This window comes from Phascolarctos cinereus, unplaced genomic scaffold (genome assembly GCF_003287225.1).
Source record: "Phascolarctos cinereus isolate Bilbo 61053 unplaced genomic scaffold, phaCin_HiC Scaffold_4;HRSCAF=312, whole genome shotgun sequence".
NCBI classification, from domain to species: Eukaryota; Metazoa; Chordata; class Mammalia; order Diprotodontia; family Phascolarctidae; genus Phascolarctos; species Phascolarctos cinereus.
This window is the reverse complement of record NW_027555847.1, coordinates 397,481,246-397,495,937: the sequence shown is the minus strand read 5'-3', so window position 1 is coordinate 397,495,937 and position 14,692 is coordinate 397,481,246. Positions and strand designations below refer to the sequence as shown.

The 14,692-nt window shown below is 36.1% G+C and overlaps 1 long non-coding RNA gene across 1 annotated transcript; it reads left to right on the top strand.

Annotated features, from left to right (window-relative positions):
* The first annotated feature begins 1,338 nt into the window (after positions 1 to 1,338).
* Positions 1,339 to 13,727, top strand: LOC110201206 (uncharacterized). Its single transcript, XR_002322424.2, has 4 exons — positions 1,339 to 1,416; positions 2,788 to 2,928; positions 8,961 to 9,037; positions 13,529 to 13,727. It is a non-coding gene; the product is annotated as an uncharacterized LOC110201206 (long non-coding RNA).
* Positions 13,728 to 14,692: the final 965 nt, after the last annotated feature.

The following is a 14,692-nucleotide window of genomic DNA, read 5'->3' as shown; positions in this document are numbered from 1 at the left end:
CAATTCAATCTCTTGATTTAATTTAATTGATTCTCATTGATGTTGACTTTTGTAGCTAGCAGCAATGCTAATATTGAACTGATTGTAAACATAGAAAAGGGTCTTGCTGTATTATTTGAAGATTTGGGGCAGGTTACGGAAGTTTTTTAACCCTACAGTGGCCTTTCCTGGTACCATTTTGTGCCCTAGCCTCTTGGGCCAAGCAGTTGTTACTGATTTTATATGTGGTAGCTTCCAAGGATAATAGGATTTGCCCTGTCTTCTCATTCTTCATATGCTTGATCACATACTCCCTGGATCAAATTTCTCTGTGGTAAGACCATTACCCCTCAAGGCATCATATTCTCTCTTTGGAGATCATTGATCTAAAGAGTTATTTTTGTTTTTATCCTTAGATTGGCATTCTGGCTCTAACTTGTATTTCCAAACATATATTTTATTTTATTCTTCATGTGTTCTACACGCCAAACTGTACTATTATTTGTTTTCTTATCTTATCCTTCAGTCACCCACTTCTCTGGATTCATGAACATCATTACCATGCCAGAAATTTATTATCTCCTCACCCTAGACATCAGAGTGACTAACATATCGGAGTTGGAGTAAGGAAGACCTGAGCTGGAATGTTTCCTCAGATACTAATTATCTATGTGACCCTGGGCAAGTTACTTAACCACTCTCCGTCTCAGTTTCTTTGTCTGTAAAATAGGGTTAATACTAGCACCTAGTTCATGAGGTTGTTATAAGGCTCAAATGAAATAACATATGTGAAGTTCTTTGGTAACCTTAAAGTACTATATCATTACCTTTACTTTTTTTTTTTGGTGGAGGGAGGGGGAAGCAATCAGGGTTAAGTGACTTGCCCAGGATCACATACCTAATAAGTATCTGAGGCTAGATTTGAACTCAGGTGCTCCTGACTCTAGGTCTGGTGCTTTATCTACCATGCCACAGAGCTCTGCCTTACCTTCTCCTTCTCTCTCTCTCTCTCTCTCTCTCTCTCTCTCTCTCTCTCTCTCTCTCTCTCTCTCTCTCTCTCGCTCCCTCCCTCCCTCCCTCTCTCATTGTTTTCAAAGGGAGAGATCATTTAATTTGTATTACCCAGTGTATATTTATTCATCTGTATACTTTTACTGATTAACGCTTTGTTATTGACTTGGATGAGTAAGGTTCTTTGCTATTGGTTATATATGTTCATTGAGAAATTGTCATTTGGTAGGAAGGGAATCAAAACTTAGAAATATAGCTTGGTGCCCCCTATTCTTATTAAGGAATAGTGATAAGGAGTTTAACTTGAACCTAAAAATTGCTTCCCCCAGGCTAACAATGGAGCAGAGAGATATAATTCTATCCCCTTTCTCTGAGGAAAGTGAGAAAGCACTGGGCCCATCCTCTGATTCCCTTCCTTGGAGAAAGGTGGGTGATAGTGAAGCCAGAGCTCTCTATTCTTGTCTCCCTATGAACCACATGTAGACAGACCCACATAACCTTCATCTACAGAACACCATGCATGCCACTCCCCTTACATGATAAATAAAGATAATGCGGAACTCATTGAGGAACACATAATTAATGCATGTTTTTAGGAAAGGGAAGTGTTAGAATAAGGGAGACAGTGTAGCAGAGGCAAATGTGGTCAAGTGGATAGAGAGCTGGCCTTGAAGGAAAAAAAAAACAAAACCTTCTTTCAAGTCTTGCTTTCTGCCATATCCAGTTAATGTAACTTTGAGCAAATCATTTAACTTTTCAATACTTCAGACAATGCCTTAAGATCTAAATTGAAGGACAGTTGTCACTATTGGTAAAAAGGTCTATCCTCTGTGGGAGTTCCTTATACCAATTAAAATACAGATCTGGGTAAGAAAAAAAAACTCATTAGAATGGTGGGGAAGGAAGATCATTTCAATGAAGCTGAATGGCTGGGAGCAGAAAATACAGAGAATAAGTTTGCAAAAACCATGGGAGAAATTTTCTAGATGAAGAGAAAATTCATGGCCTAGCTGTAACAAGCGGAATGAGATTAGGGCCCAGAACCTGAATTATTGGGAAAGATGATATTTTTGACTATGATAAAGGAGAAGAGAAGGATGTACTTGAGATCAAAATTGCACATGAGGAGGCATAATGCAAGGATATGTTAAAAGTAAAGATTAATGGATAATAGAGGACAGGTAACAGTGGAGAAAAAAAAAAGAATCAGATTTGATTACCTCTAAGAATTAAGACCATTGCAGCATTAAACTGCGAAAGAGGTAAATAATGGTTCAATCCATTTAAATTTAGGGTGAATATGAAGTAGAGGCAGATCAGAGAGGAGTAAGATGGTAGATGGATAACACCAAATAAAAGTCATACTGAAAAATTTTCCATTCAATCTAACCAGGAGGAAAATTTTGATAGATTTTGCTAAGATTTTTGTAATAGTAACTGGAAGAAAAAGGATGAAAAACATCTAAATCCTTAGTGAAATCAGAAGAAAATGTGATTCTGCCATTGGCTTTTTCATTAGAAAGATCCAAGTTGAAATCAAATGAGATATAGGACACCCTTTGTAACTTCCATCGTGTCAGCTGTAAAAATGGTAATCAGTCACATGCCCTACGTGAGGGCCCCTGCTAGGAGTGGGTGGGGGGAAATGTGGCAGAAAAAAAAATCCGGAGTATAATTTGGTTCAAACCTTCTCATTCTCACTCTTCACTCTTAGGATTCTAGTGTTTACTGAATTCAGGCAGCTCTTTTGTGTCCAGTTCCTGCTTAAAGTTGTTCTTGTCCTTCTGTCACTGTCAGTAAGAGAATTAAACACGACCCATTCCAACAAAAAGAAAAATGAGGAAAAGACTAGAGACCATACTATTGAAACTGGCTAGAAGCCTTAGCTGGACTAGTTGCCAAGCTCAACTGGAAGTTGGACCACATGGGAATAGTCAGGTAAGTCACATTGTTTGTTGCCTAAGACTGTCTTTTCTTTTAACTGCAATGCTATCTGTAACATTATTGCTGGAGTTGAATGTGGTGAGAAGTGAGGATTTGGGAAAAAGAGTCAGGCTAATTATATCAAAAGAAAAATGTATTCTAATAATATTTCCTTTGAAGAAAAACAACCAAAAGCGGGGAAGGGACTATATTGTGAAATTTGAGTCAATCCACTGTACATTTCTCAGGGCAATGAGGGAAAATTTGGAAGTATCAATCTTGAAAAATAATGTAAAGGACTATAATTTTGAAAGATTTAAGAACTCTGATCAATGCTGTTACCAATTATGAGTTCAGGAGACTCATGATGAATTATGTTTCCTACCTCCTGGAACAGAGGTGATGGACTAGAGGTGTAGAACAAAATGTACTTTAAGACCTCAATGGAAGGGCTATTTGGAGGAGGAACAATGAGTGGAATTGTGGAAAGTGATAGTAATTAATGAAAACACTAAATTAAAAGATCATCAATGAAGAATTTTTTTAAAATATGCAAAATAGAGTGGTAAGAAGTATGGGAGGGGAGTTTGGTTACTATGTAACCTTAAGAAAACTGTACCTAAACAAAACCCACAGTTTAGTGTATAATCTGCTTTTCCATTCCTCTTTATGTCCTAAAATTCATGTTGGTTAAGTTTATATTAAAGAAATCAAAAACACTCAACTATATGTCAGGAAACTTGGGATCAAGTCTCAGTTCTGTGGCTGACTTGCCCTTCTTTAAAACCACTAAACTATCAAATCAATTTAAATTGATTCACACTTAATAAGTGCCTACTAAGTTCAAGGCATTGTGCCAGGCCTTGAGGATATGAAGATTAAAAACAATGTGGTCTCCATCCTCAAGAAGGTTATGATTAATGGGAGAATGTTGTACCCAAATAAGAATAAAAGAAGATAGAGCGTGGTAAAGGCAAAGGAAGGTTTATAGTGTTATAAAAAATGCTGAGAAGGAAAAGATCATTTTTGACAGGAGGATAAGAAATGTTTTTGTCTAAGTAGCACCTGAACTAGGCCCATGAAGGAAAGAAGAGAAACATTTTAAGAAGCTCTAGGAATAATGGCTTGCCTTCCTCGAGTCTTTCTCTCCCTTCAAAACCTAAAAATAGGATGGAATTACACATATTCTCTGTTGATTCTGGAAGCCAGAAAATTCCAAATCTTCCTCCTCTCCTGCTCCCTCCAATTCTACCTTCACACGGGCATGGAACATTGAGTTATAATAAGTCTCCATCAATGAGGAGAGAGTCCCTTACAATTGGCCCCTTGAGCTAAGGGTTACATTCTGCAACCTGACTTTCAGCTTCTAGCCAGAAGAAACAACATGTTTTGAGTCCATACAGTATGAAGAGCACAGGTATTGAATACTATAAGGACACAGAAGAAATATTGATTTAGAGAGATAGAATAGTATAGTAAGAAAGAGTAATGACCTTTTAATCAGGAGACTGAAATTCAAATACTGACTTCCTCGCTTCTTAGTTGAATGACCCCCTTGGGCAACCTATATTGCTTGTTTTCATCTCCATTTTCTTATCAAGGTGGGGATCAAAACATTTATAAAATTTATTAATAATAATTATGATTTTTTTAAATGTGTGATTTTATGAAGAAAGAGAAGATCTCTTTCCTGAATTAAAAGTTGTCCTATACATTACTATGAACATGATGGACTACAATGTCATGAGATTAATGTGTTTCTATATCTATTACATGTGGTTATCTATAGTTAATAAATACTTATTGAATGAATGAGTGAATGAATGAATGAATGAATGAATGAATGACAAATGTGCTACTTACAATTTGCCCAAATACTGGCTAGTACCCTTGAAATCTTTGTCTAATTCAATTCGTTCCACATCATAACCTGTGGAGTTCATTTCCATTAAAACCTGTTCAGCTTATTCAATATTTGGCATTATGTGAGGATTCAAAAGCATTAGTCACTGCATTTCCAAACTGATTCATAGAGGTCTCTAAAATCTCTCTGTTTACATACCAAAACAGCTCTCACTCCCTACCTCCTAGTTTTCCCAATTGACAAGTCCATTTCCCATTAGGGATTAGCAGATTCCCCTCAAGAGACATTCTGTCACAGTCCCTTCTACTTTTTTGGCCTTCCAGTTGACTCTAGCCTTTACACGAGTAGCTTCCTATTAGGTAGCTTTCCATTTCTCTTCCTCTTTCCATAATCTCTGGGTAAAGCATAAGTTCTTAAGTTGGTCTTGGGGTATTAAATAGGCTTACTATTTGAAGCACCCAAACTGCTGGCATTTTTGCTTTTAGACAAAGGTATGTTATCACATTCCCGTATTAGTTTTCAGAAACCCCACAATCAATCAACAAGCATTTATGAAGTGTCTACCATGTGATAGTGATAGATGCTAAGCTTACCAAGACAAAAATATAGCAGTCTTTGCCCTGAAGGAGACTGTATTCTACTGAGGAGACCACATGCACATATGTAAGTACAAATAGGGTTAGGTATTGAATCTGTAATTTGTATCATCTAAGCACATTGACACTTTCTCTGCAAGGTCTTAGAAAAGTGCTTAGAATGCTAAAAAATTGAATGACTTGACCAGAGTGGTGCAGACAGTGGGTATCAGTGGTGAGACCTGAACTCAGTTCTTCTTAGCTTCAAGACTGGCTCTCAAGCTGTTGTTCATTTTTCACTTGTGTCTGACTGTGACTCCTTTGGGATTTTCTTGGCAAAAATACTAAAGTTTGCCATTTCCTTCTTCAGCTCATTTTACAGTTGAGGAAATTGAGGCAAACAGGACTACATGACTTGCCCAGGGTCACATAGCTAGTAAGTGTCTGAGAACAGATTTGAAATCAGGAAGATGAGTCTTCCTGACTCCAGGTCTAACACTCTATCCACTGCACCATCTAGCTGCATATATGCCTATCACTGAAATGAATTTTGGGGAGGGGGAGTTCTAGCAGCCAAAAACATTGGGAAAGCTTCATATAAAAGATGAAGTTTAAACTGAATCTTGAAGGAAGTAATGGATGTATGAGGCAAAGGGGGAGATGGAGTATATTCAAGAAATGGGGGACAACCAAGGCAAAGGAACAGAGACATGAGATGGAGGACTGTGAGAGAAACAGCAATAAAGCTAGGTGGCTAAATTATACAGTACGATATATAAATAATAAGTGTGGAAAGGTAACCTGAGGCCAGGTTATGATGGATTTTTAAAAGCCAAACAGGAGTTTATATGAGGAATGAGTGACTAGAGTTTATTGGGTAGAGGAGTGAAAAATTCAGATCTTCATTTAGAGAAAAACAGAATGGAAAACACACAAAGAGTATTGTGCATGATTGAAGTGGTTGTTTTTCTCCTTTTCTAACACCCACTGAGCAAAAGCCAACTTTCACACTGATGAAAGGATGTACCTTTGAGGAATATGGATTGCTGAAGTGAATTTTCCATAGCAAATTATTTGAGCTAGGAAACCAATCCAACTCAGTTTAATGTATAAAATGCCAACTCTAAGTGAAGAATGATGGATGGGGAGGGGGGAATATGCTTTAAGGAAATACTTTTGCTGTGCTGATCTGCACTGATTTTTCTTCTGCCTTACCAAATCTGGCTCTTTATGCTCATAACTCTAAAGAGAATTTCTAGGTTCCAGTCCAGAGAATTTCATCTACCAGTCCATGCACACCATTTTAGCTAAATGTCTTTGATGTTCTTTGCTCAACAAACTTTCCCTCAACTTCAGTTTCAGGTCAGCAGAAAACACACCAGCTGTGAAATTAGCCCTTATGCTTATACATTACAGAATCTATAGTGGCAAGCTCTGTACAGTAGTCATGTACATTCAGGCTCCATTATGAACCATGTTTTCACTTGACTCTGATTTTCCAAAAGATATGTGTGAGATTGAAATTTTCCGTAATTACTTGAATGCAAAGGTAAGTTTGTTTGGAAAGTTGCAGCAAAACCTATTCATCCATTTGAGAGTTTTGCAAGACTGAAAAAACACTATTAAATTGGTGGTGGGGGAGTTTTGAATGTGGGTAAATCAAAAGAGCCACAAGTAATTTTAAAAAAAAATTTACCAAGGTTTAGATTTTACAAAGGGAAAAATTCAGAATTAAATCTAAGCTTTTTAAAATCTTGGAAAATATAATATCATTCTATTATTTTGAAAATCCTTTCACCAAAATATCTCAAAGTATTTAAACTTCAAATTGTTGTTCCTTATACTGTCAACATAACAAATGTTATAGGTATTTCAAAGATTTTGAGAGCAGACAGTCTTAAAACAACTACCCTATAACTTGAATGAACTAAAATTAAGGTATAAAAATAGCTCAAGAAAAAAACATTATGTACAATCATTATAATAATATGAAAGAAAACAACAATGAAAATTTCAGAAGTCTAATCAGTAAAGTGTCTAATTGTGATGGCGGAGAGCTGATGATCAAGTATGCATTCCATCTTTTGTCAGAGAGGTGATGAAGTATAGATGTGGAATGAGACATTCACCATCATGACTATTATTCTTATTTCTTTTGCTCAAATACATATACATGTTACAAGAAATTATTCTTTTGGGGGAGAGAGTATGATTGAGAAGAATGAGGGATTCAAAACAAAAAGAACATAAATCAAACATTTAAAAAGGAAAATAACAACAATGAAAAAATGCCTTATAGTCCCTAGGCATTGAGTCACAAATAAAGGAGGAAAAAACAATCCTCAGATTTGTCTTAAAAAAAAAAAACCTGTAACTGCTTACTCGGAGAGAAAAATGATTTAGTTAACAATGCTGATTTTATTTCTAGTATTTCCTATGCATTTCTTACAGTAGAATAGGCAAGTAGAAAATACATGTGAACCTGTACTTATCTGCAAGTTGGTTGAGCCTGGGACGAATAATGGGAGTCCTGCCTAGACAACCAATGTACATTCCTTTCTCATCATCCAATTCATTTATACCTGTTGTATTGTATATTTCTGAAGAAAAGATCAGGTCACGTGGTAGATTCTTTCCATTATCCGTATGTATTTCCTTTTCCCAATTCTGTACCTCTCTTGATATCTTGCTACCTTATCTTTATTAACTATATCCCAGCCTTTGTTCTGCTCTCTGTTTGAGAGGTTATTTCCATCACGTGGTTTAACAAAGATAAATGTTGCTTTTTTCCAATGGTACTATTAAGCATACCATTTTCTTTATCATAGTCTTTCAGAATTTAACCTTCCAGTTCTACTCCTCCATGCACTACTATCACTATTCTATTATGCCCACAATTACTATTCATTTCACGTTTAAAAATTTTCTTCTTTTATCTTCATCTTATCATTTAGTTTATTGATAACATTGTCACCTTCATTTGTGTCCTTGTTTGTTCTTTCTCTCTTTCAGACTTTACACTCGTTAAGTGAGGTCTCTTCTTTCTCTGCAGACAGGGTATCTTTCTTCTATTTGGGACCTAAGTCACATGGGGAGCAGGATTGGGAAATCTGAGGCCTCAAGGCTGCATGTGGCCTTCTAAGGTCCTTGGGTGCAGCTTTTGATCAAGTCCAAGTTTCACAGAACAAATCTTTTTATTAAGGGGATTTGTTCTGTGAGGTTTGGATTCATTCAAAGGGCTGCACTTCAGGAGCTAGAGGGCCACATGTGGCCTTGAGGCCATAGGTTCCCCACCCCTAGATAGAGTAATGAACTTGAAGTCCAGAATACTCAAGTTCAAATGTTGTCTCAGATTTGCTGGCCATGTGAACTAGGGTAAATTGTTTTAACCTCTCTCAGCCTCAGTTTCTTCATCTGTTAAATAAGAATAAATAACACCTATTTCACAGGGTTATACAGATCAAATGTAACATCATATCAAAAACATTTTGCAAATCTTAAAGCATGACAAATCATAGCAATTATTAAAATTATCATCATTGTTGTTGTTATTGTTATTTATTACCTTATATAAACTATGTCCCATGACTCTGATTAACACCTTTCAGGAATACCTCAAGATTCATCTTGTGGAATATTTGCCCTGGGCTATCATGGGCTGATTTGAAGTATTTCAAAAGGCCAGGTAAAGAAATGTCTTCTTTCCTAATCTAAAATTTTCCTGTTCTAACAAATGTCCAACGATAACTGGGCCCCCTCACTCACCACGGTCAGGTAGTTACTTTTATTTTTCTATTATCACTGTACTTGCCTTGTAAGTCTTCAATTAATGATTACTTCATTGATCCAATTCAGGGAGCAGTATTCCTATCCCTTCTTTTATACTACTTTTCCTCAAAAAAACAGGGGTTTTTTTTAAGTTTCTTTTATATTCTCAAAAGTCTTTGCTACTTTTTATCTTACAATACACACATTTTAAAAAATGGTCTTAATGCTCTCTCTGGACTTTAACACTGATATATAAGACGTGTTATGGTAGAAACCTTAGGAAACAACAGTTTATACTTGTGTAGTGGGAATGCTAAAGATAGAAGAACTTAAAATGTTATTAAGGGTGAGTTGGATGTTCAAGTTGAACCTGCCTTTAGCAGCTCTTGGATCACTAACTAGCCTGAGTTACATGTAGTGACTGAATCCCTATACATGATGCTTCCCTACCCAAATGCACCTCTGATTACTCATATAAAATATTTCTATTAAATATAGTTGGAAAAGGTGTAAGGCTGGTTAGCAGAGTCAAGCCAGACCACACAGGATGCTTTACTCTGATAAGGTCAATGTGATACAAGGTCTCATATTTAAGAATTGCAAGTTCAGAAATGCTTTTATCAAATCACTTAGTGATGAGTAGGCTCTGGGAAGGTGATTCATATTCACTTAAAAGATATTGATTTTTAAAACAAAATGATATTTTATTTATATATAGATTACTTTCCACTTATTGCATTTTGAATTGGCTACATCATAATGATATCCAGAAGAGCACCTTAATCTCATCTATAAACTTTTTCTGAATCATAATAGAGGTTGAATTATTTCTGAGAAGGTTTCCTCAAAACAGGTCATTCCATTCATGGCTGGAATTTCCTTATTAACTTATCTTCTCTCCCCGGGTCTTGTTCCTAAGTTTCAGGGATCCATCTGATGTTTTAGCCTTTTGTCCAACTAATATTACTTTTTCTGATTCTTCCTTCTTTATCTATACACATTTTAATCTAAAACTTCTAGTGTCTCATATAGTGATGAATATTTAGTCTGTCTCAGACAATTTGACAAAACTTTTGTTATTGAATACCTAACCGCTATGTATGCATGAAACTACAAATCTCAGTGTTTGGGAATTGGTGGAGAAATGAAATTAGAAAACCTGGGTTCTGATCCCTGCTCTGTAACTTACAACTATATGGCATTAAGGAAGTCATTTAATCCTTCTGAACTCCAGTTCCCTCACCCATAAGCTGAAAGTCATAGACTACATCCAAGATGTCAAACTCAAATAGAAATGGGGGCCAGGAAACCATATATAAGGATCCCCGCACTGTATATAGATTTAGAAAACCCCACATGTGAATATGCTCCTTTTTATTGATTTAGTTAATTAAATGTATTGTAGTTATATTTTAATCTGATTGTGATTACATTTGGGAATGTTACAGGCCATGTGCTTGACTAGATGATCTCTAAGACCCCTTCTAGATTGACATTCTGTGATCCTATATGCCCATCTTTACACAGTATCAGCAAATATAGCAAATGACTATTTTGGTAGAAGAGATATTTTATTTTTTTTAAAGGCTAAAAAAAGTTTGTTGTAGTGGTCCCAATTCCCTGGACACTGAGGCTTTGAATAAATTGCAGAACCAGAGTTAACAGTCTACTCAGTGACTATGTAAACACAATAGGTGGTTATGCAAATACGGTACCTGTATTAAGCCTTGGCTTGGTAATGAGTTTAATTACTTTTAAATACATTCATGAAAAGAATTTCTAGATGCTTTTTATTTCAATGTGGTTATTAAGAATCTAGATTATTTTAATATCTGAGTACCGTATTTGCATAGTGATTATGTTTTCATAACAAATCTTAGAGAAAAAAAATCAACCTTCAAAAGTGCAGGCAATAGCCATCAACAATTTTCCCCCTTCTGAATGATTTTGGAATGGATTTTGGAAAATTTCATTTTAATTCTTAAGCTGTGATAGACCACTTGATGAAGGGCTTTGAACTACAGGACTAGAAGTTTGAAATTAATATGAAACAATTTGGAATCTCTATGCATGTGAAAGCAGCAGTGAGAAGATTTAAAGAACACCTGGAGATTCTGTTTCTTACTATCATGTAGCAGACAGCTCAGATTGGAGAGAGCTGGCAGCTGGAAGGCCATCTAGGATAGCGGTGTCAAACTCAAATAGAAGAGGATCCTTGCAGACTGCATATTGACTTAGAATATCACAGATTTGTAAGCTGTGAATTTGACCCTTCTGACCTAGATGATGATTGCATTGGTCCAAAGAGTTTTAAAAAAAAATCAGATGTGCATGTAACTCAGAGTCAACATTTTTGTAGCTGGGCATTAGCATTCTTAGACTTCATAAGGCCATGAAATTTTGAAGTTAATTTTACATGTACCATATATGTATCAAAGAGACAGCATGCAGGTCTATATCCCAAAGATATCCAAAAAAGGGGAAAAGGACCATTTATTTGTACAAAAATATTTATGGCAACTCTTTGTGATGGTTAAGAATTGAAATCAAAGGGAGGCCTATCAATTGGGGGATGGATAAACAAGTTGTGGTATATGATTGTAATAGAATATTATCATGTCATAAGAAACGACAAGCAGGATGATTCCAGAAAAACCTGGAAAAACATACATGAACTGATGTTTAGTGAACAGAACTAGAAAAATGTCGTACACAGTAATAGCGATATTGTTCGATGAAGAACTGTGAATGACTTAGCTATTCTCAGCAATACAATGATCCAAGACAATCCCAAAGGACTTATGAGGAAGCATACTACCCACCTTCAGAGAAAGAACTGATACTATTTGAATACAGACTAAAGCATGCTATTTTTCACTTTCTTTCTTTCTTTTCTTCTATTAAAGTCTTCTTGTATAAAATTACTAATATGGAAATGTTTTACATAATTGCACATGTATAACCTCTATCTGATTGCTTGCCAGCTCAGGGAAGAGAGGAGGGAAAAGAAGGAAGGAGAGATGGAATTTGGAACTTAAAACTTTAAATAAAAATGTTAAAGATTGAAAAAAAGTAGTAGAGATTAAAAAAAGAGGTAGCATGGTATAATAGATAACTAGCTAACCTTGAAACCAAGAGCACCTATATTCAGGTTCCACCTCTAACTAGCTGTGTGACTCTGAACAAGTCATCTAACCTCTCAGTTCTCAGCCGTTCTGTAAAACTATAAATTGCAAAGAATGTACTGATTTACATTGGTAGAAAGAGCATCTTCATCTGTGCCAGCAAAATGACAGACTCAATTCCTATCCCATATAAATACAAGGGACCTGGTAATATGACATCTATTAAACAAATTTTTAAGTCAATTTAATGAGCTATTGCCACTGTCTATATCCCAGAGTTTGAGGACTCGCTTTAGGGTGGAATTTGGTAAACTCTTCTCAGTGATAATGCTGTGCACAAAGTGGCTGCTTAACCAAAATGTGCTGCTTGATTTAAATCATGAATTTAAATTTATTATTGTAAAGTTTTTAAAATGTCATAATACCCCTTTAAATCACTGGAGAACTGAAAGAATGCAGATGTTGCCAAACCAGGACTGAGAAAAGAGGAATACCATAGCATATCTCTTAGAATGTTCTATAAGTCTAATAAACTCAACTTGCTGAAAGCTGCAGACATTACTACCTAAAGGGATGCCTTCATTACAGGGTAAAGGGATTCTTATCCTCACTGTGTTCTTTTCCTAAGTCAGTGTGGCAAGTACAGAGGGAAACTTTAGACCTTAAGTCATTGAAGGGCAGAAGCTGCCATAATTGTGCCACATGGCACCCCACACTTACTGGAGAATCAAAGAATATTCAATGACCATGCCTATGTCATCTAGCAAAAGGGTTAGGTAATTCTCTTCTGGAAGTGTGTGACCTAAAAGGGCAAATTTCTTTGACTTTATCTACATTACTTGTCTGGTCTTTCATCCTCAAAACAGATTTTAAGATGTTTTCCCCTTTATTAGCTGCTAATTATTATGTTGGCTTTTTTTCTGAGCTAATTCTACTCCTTGAGGTGACTTGAAGAACACGCTTCTAGTTTGAGTGTATTCTCAACTGAAGTTTTAATCATGTTGATTGGAGGCAACTAGGTGGTTCAGGAGATAGGTGCAGTCTTCAGGAATACCTAAGTTCTAATCTAGCCTCAGGCATTTACTGTAAGATGTTTGGCAAGCCACAACTTCTGTTTGCCTCAGTTTCCATTACTGTAAAATGGGGATAATAACACTTTCCAGGGTTGTTGTAAAAACATACTGAGATAATATTTGTAAAGTACTTTGCCAAATGTAAAAGCTCTGTACAAATATTAGCTATTTTCATTGTTGCTATGAGTAATTGTATTGTTATCTCCTCAGGAACTGAAATAACTAAATGTTCTAAACTTTTGCTCCACTGTCACTCTTGGAAATGGTATTTGAGTCTGCAGCACATATCCAAGTACTGGTCACATGTTATTATCGGACAAAGATAACCTAAGTAATTAAAACCCACTGATAATATAAAATCTTGTTTCAAACATGCCATTTATTTTCTACTCTCTTTTCTAGTGAACCATTTAACCAGCTACATTGAATTGAAAGAGAAGAGAATCTATCCAGAGAAGGGATGATTTATTGGGAGAACAGATAAGAAAAGAAATACTGGAAGTCATAAAAAAAAGTTGAATTAAAATCTATTCTTAGGAAGAGTAAGGCAAGGGGAGAGATGAAAAGATATGATATTATGTCTAAAAGGAGAGAGTTCAAGCTCACGTAAGTGGCACAAGGATAAGCGATGGTGAAACTTAAGGCCATCTGCGGGTGGAGTAAAATGCAGGTCATGAGAATTGAAGAAGTTGACAAAGTGGTTAGAAAAGAGAGCGGAAGTCCCTGGCTATGAGTGTTATGGCTGGGGCAAAGAAGTATTGAACTCCTTGAGAGAGGAAGAAAAGTGACCCAGAGACAGAGAGGGTGTGTGTGTGTGTGTGTGTGTGTGTGTGTGTGTTTGTGTGTGTGTATTATAGCCAAAAAAAAAATGATCTAATAATGGTAAGAGAGACAAATAGAGCCAGCCTTGAAAAGATAAGAAATTGCAGAGTGGTGATGGCAGAGGGTGGTTCTGGTAATTGTAATGAGAACTAAGTTAGTCACTTCTTCCTCTTTGACCAATGTATCAGAGATAAAAGACAGAGCAAACAACAAGCATTCATTAAGCACCTAATATGTGCCAGATATTGTGCCATGTGCTGGGGATACAAAATAAATAAATAAATAAAACTGTCATTTATATCGCTAGGATACTTACATAGAGTGTCATTTGGAAAGAGCCATGAACACGGAAGATGGGAAGAGTATATGATGGAGACATGAAGGAGATTTTGTGAGTGTAGACTCCTTACCACCAAGTGCAATATGGAAGTAATCTCTAATGAAACTCACAGCCCAAACCCTTAGCCAATCTAATTCAGTCTCTATTGCTAGACCATACAGGAGGCACATAAATACAAGATCAAAAGCGTTTAAAAATGAAACAATGTAACT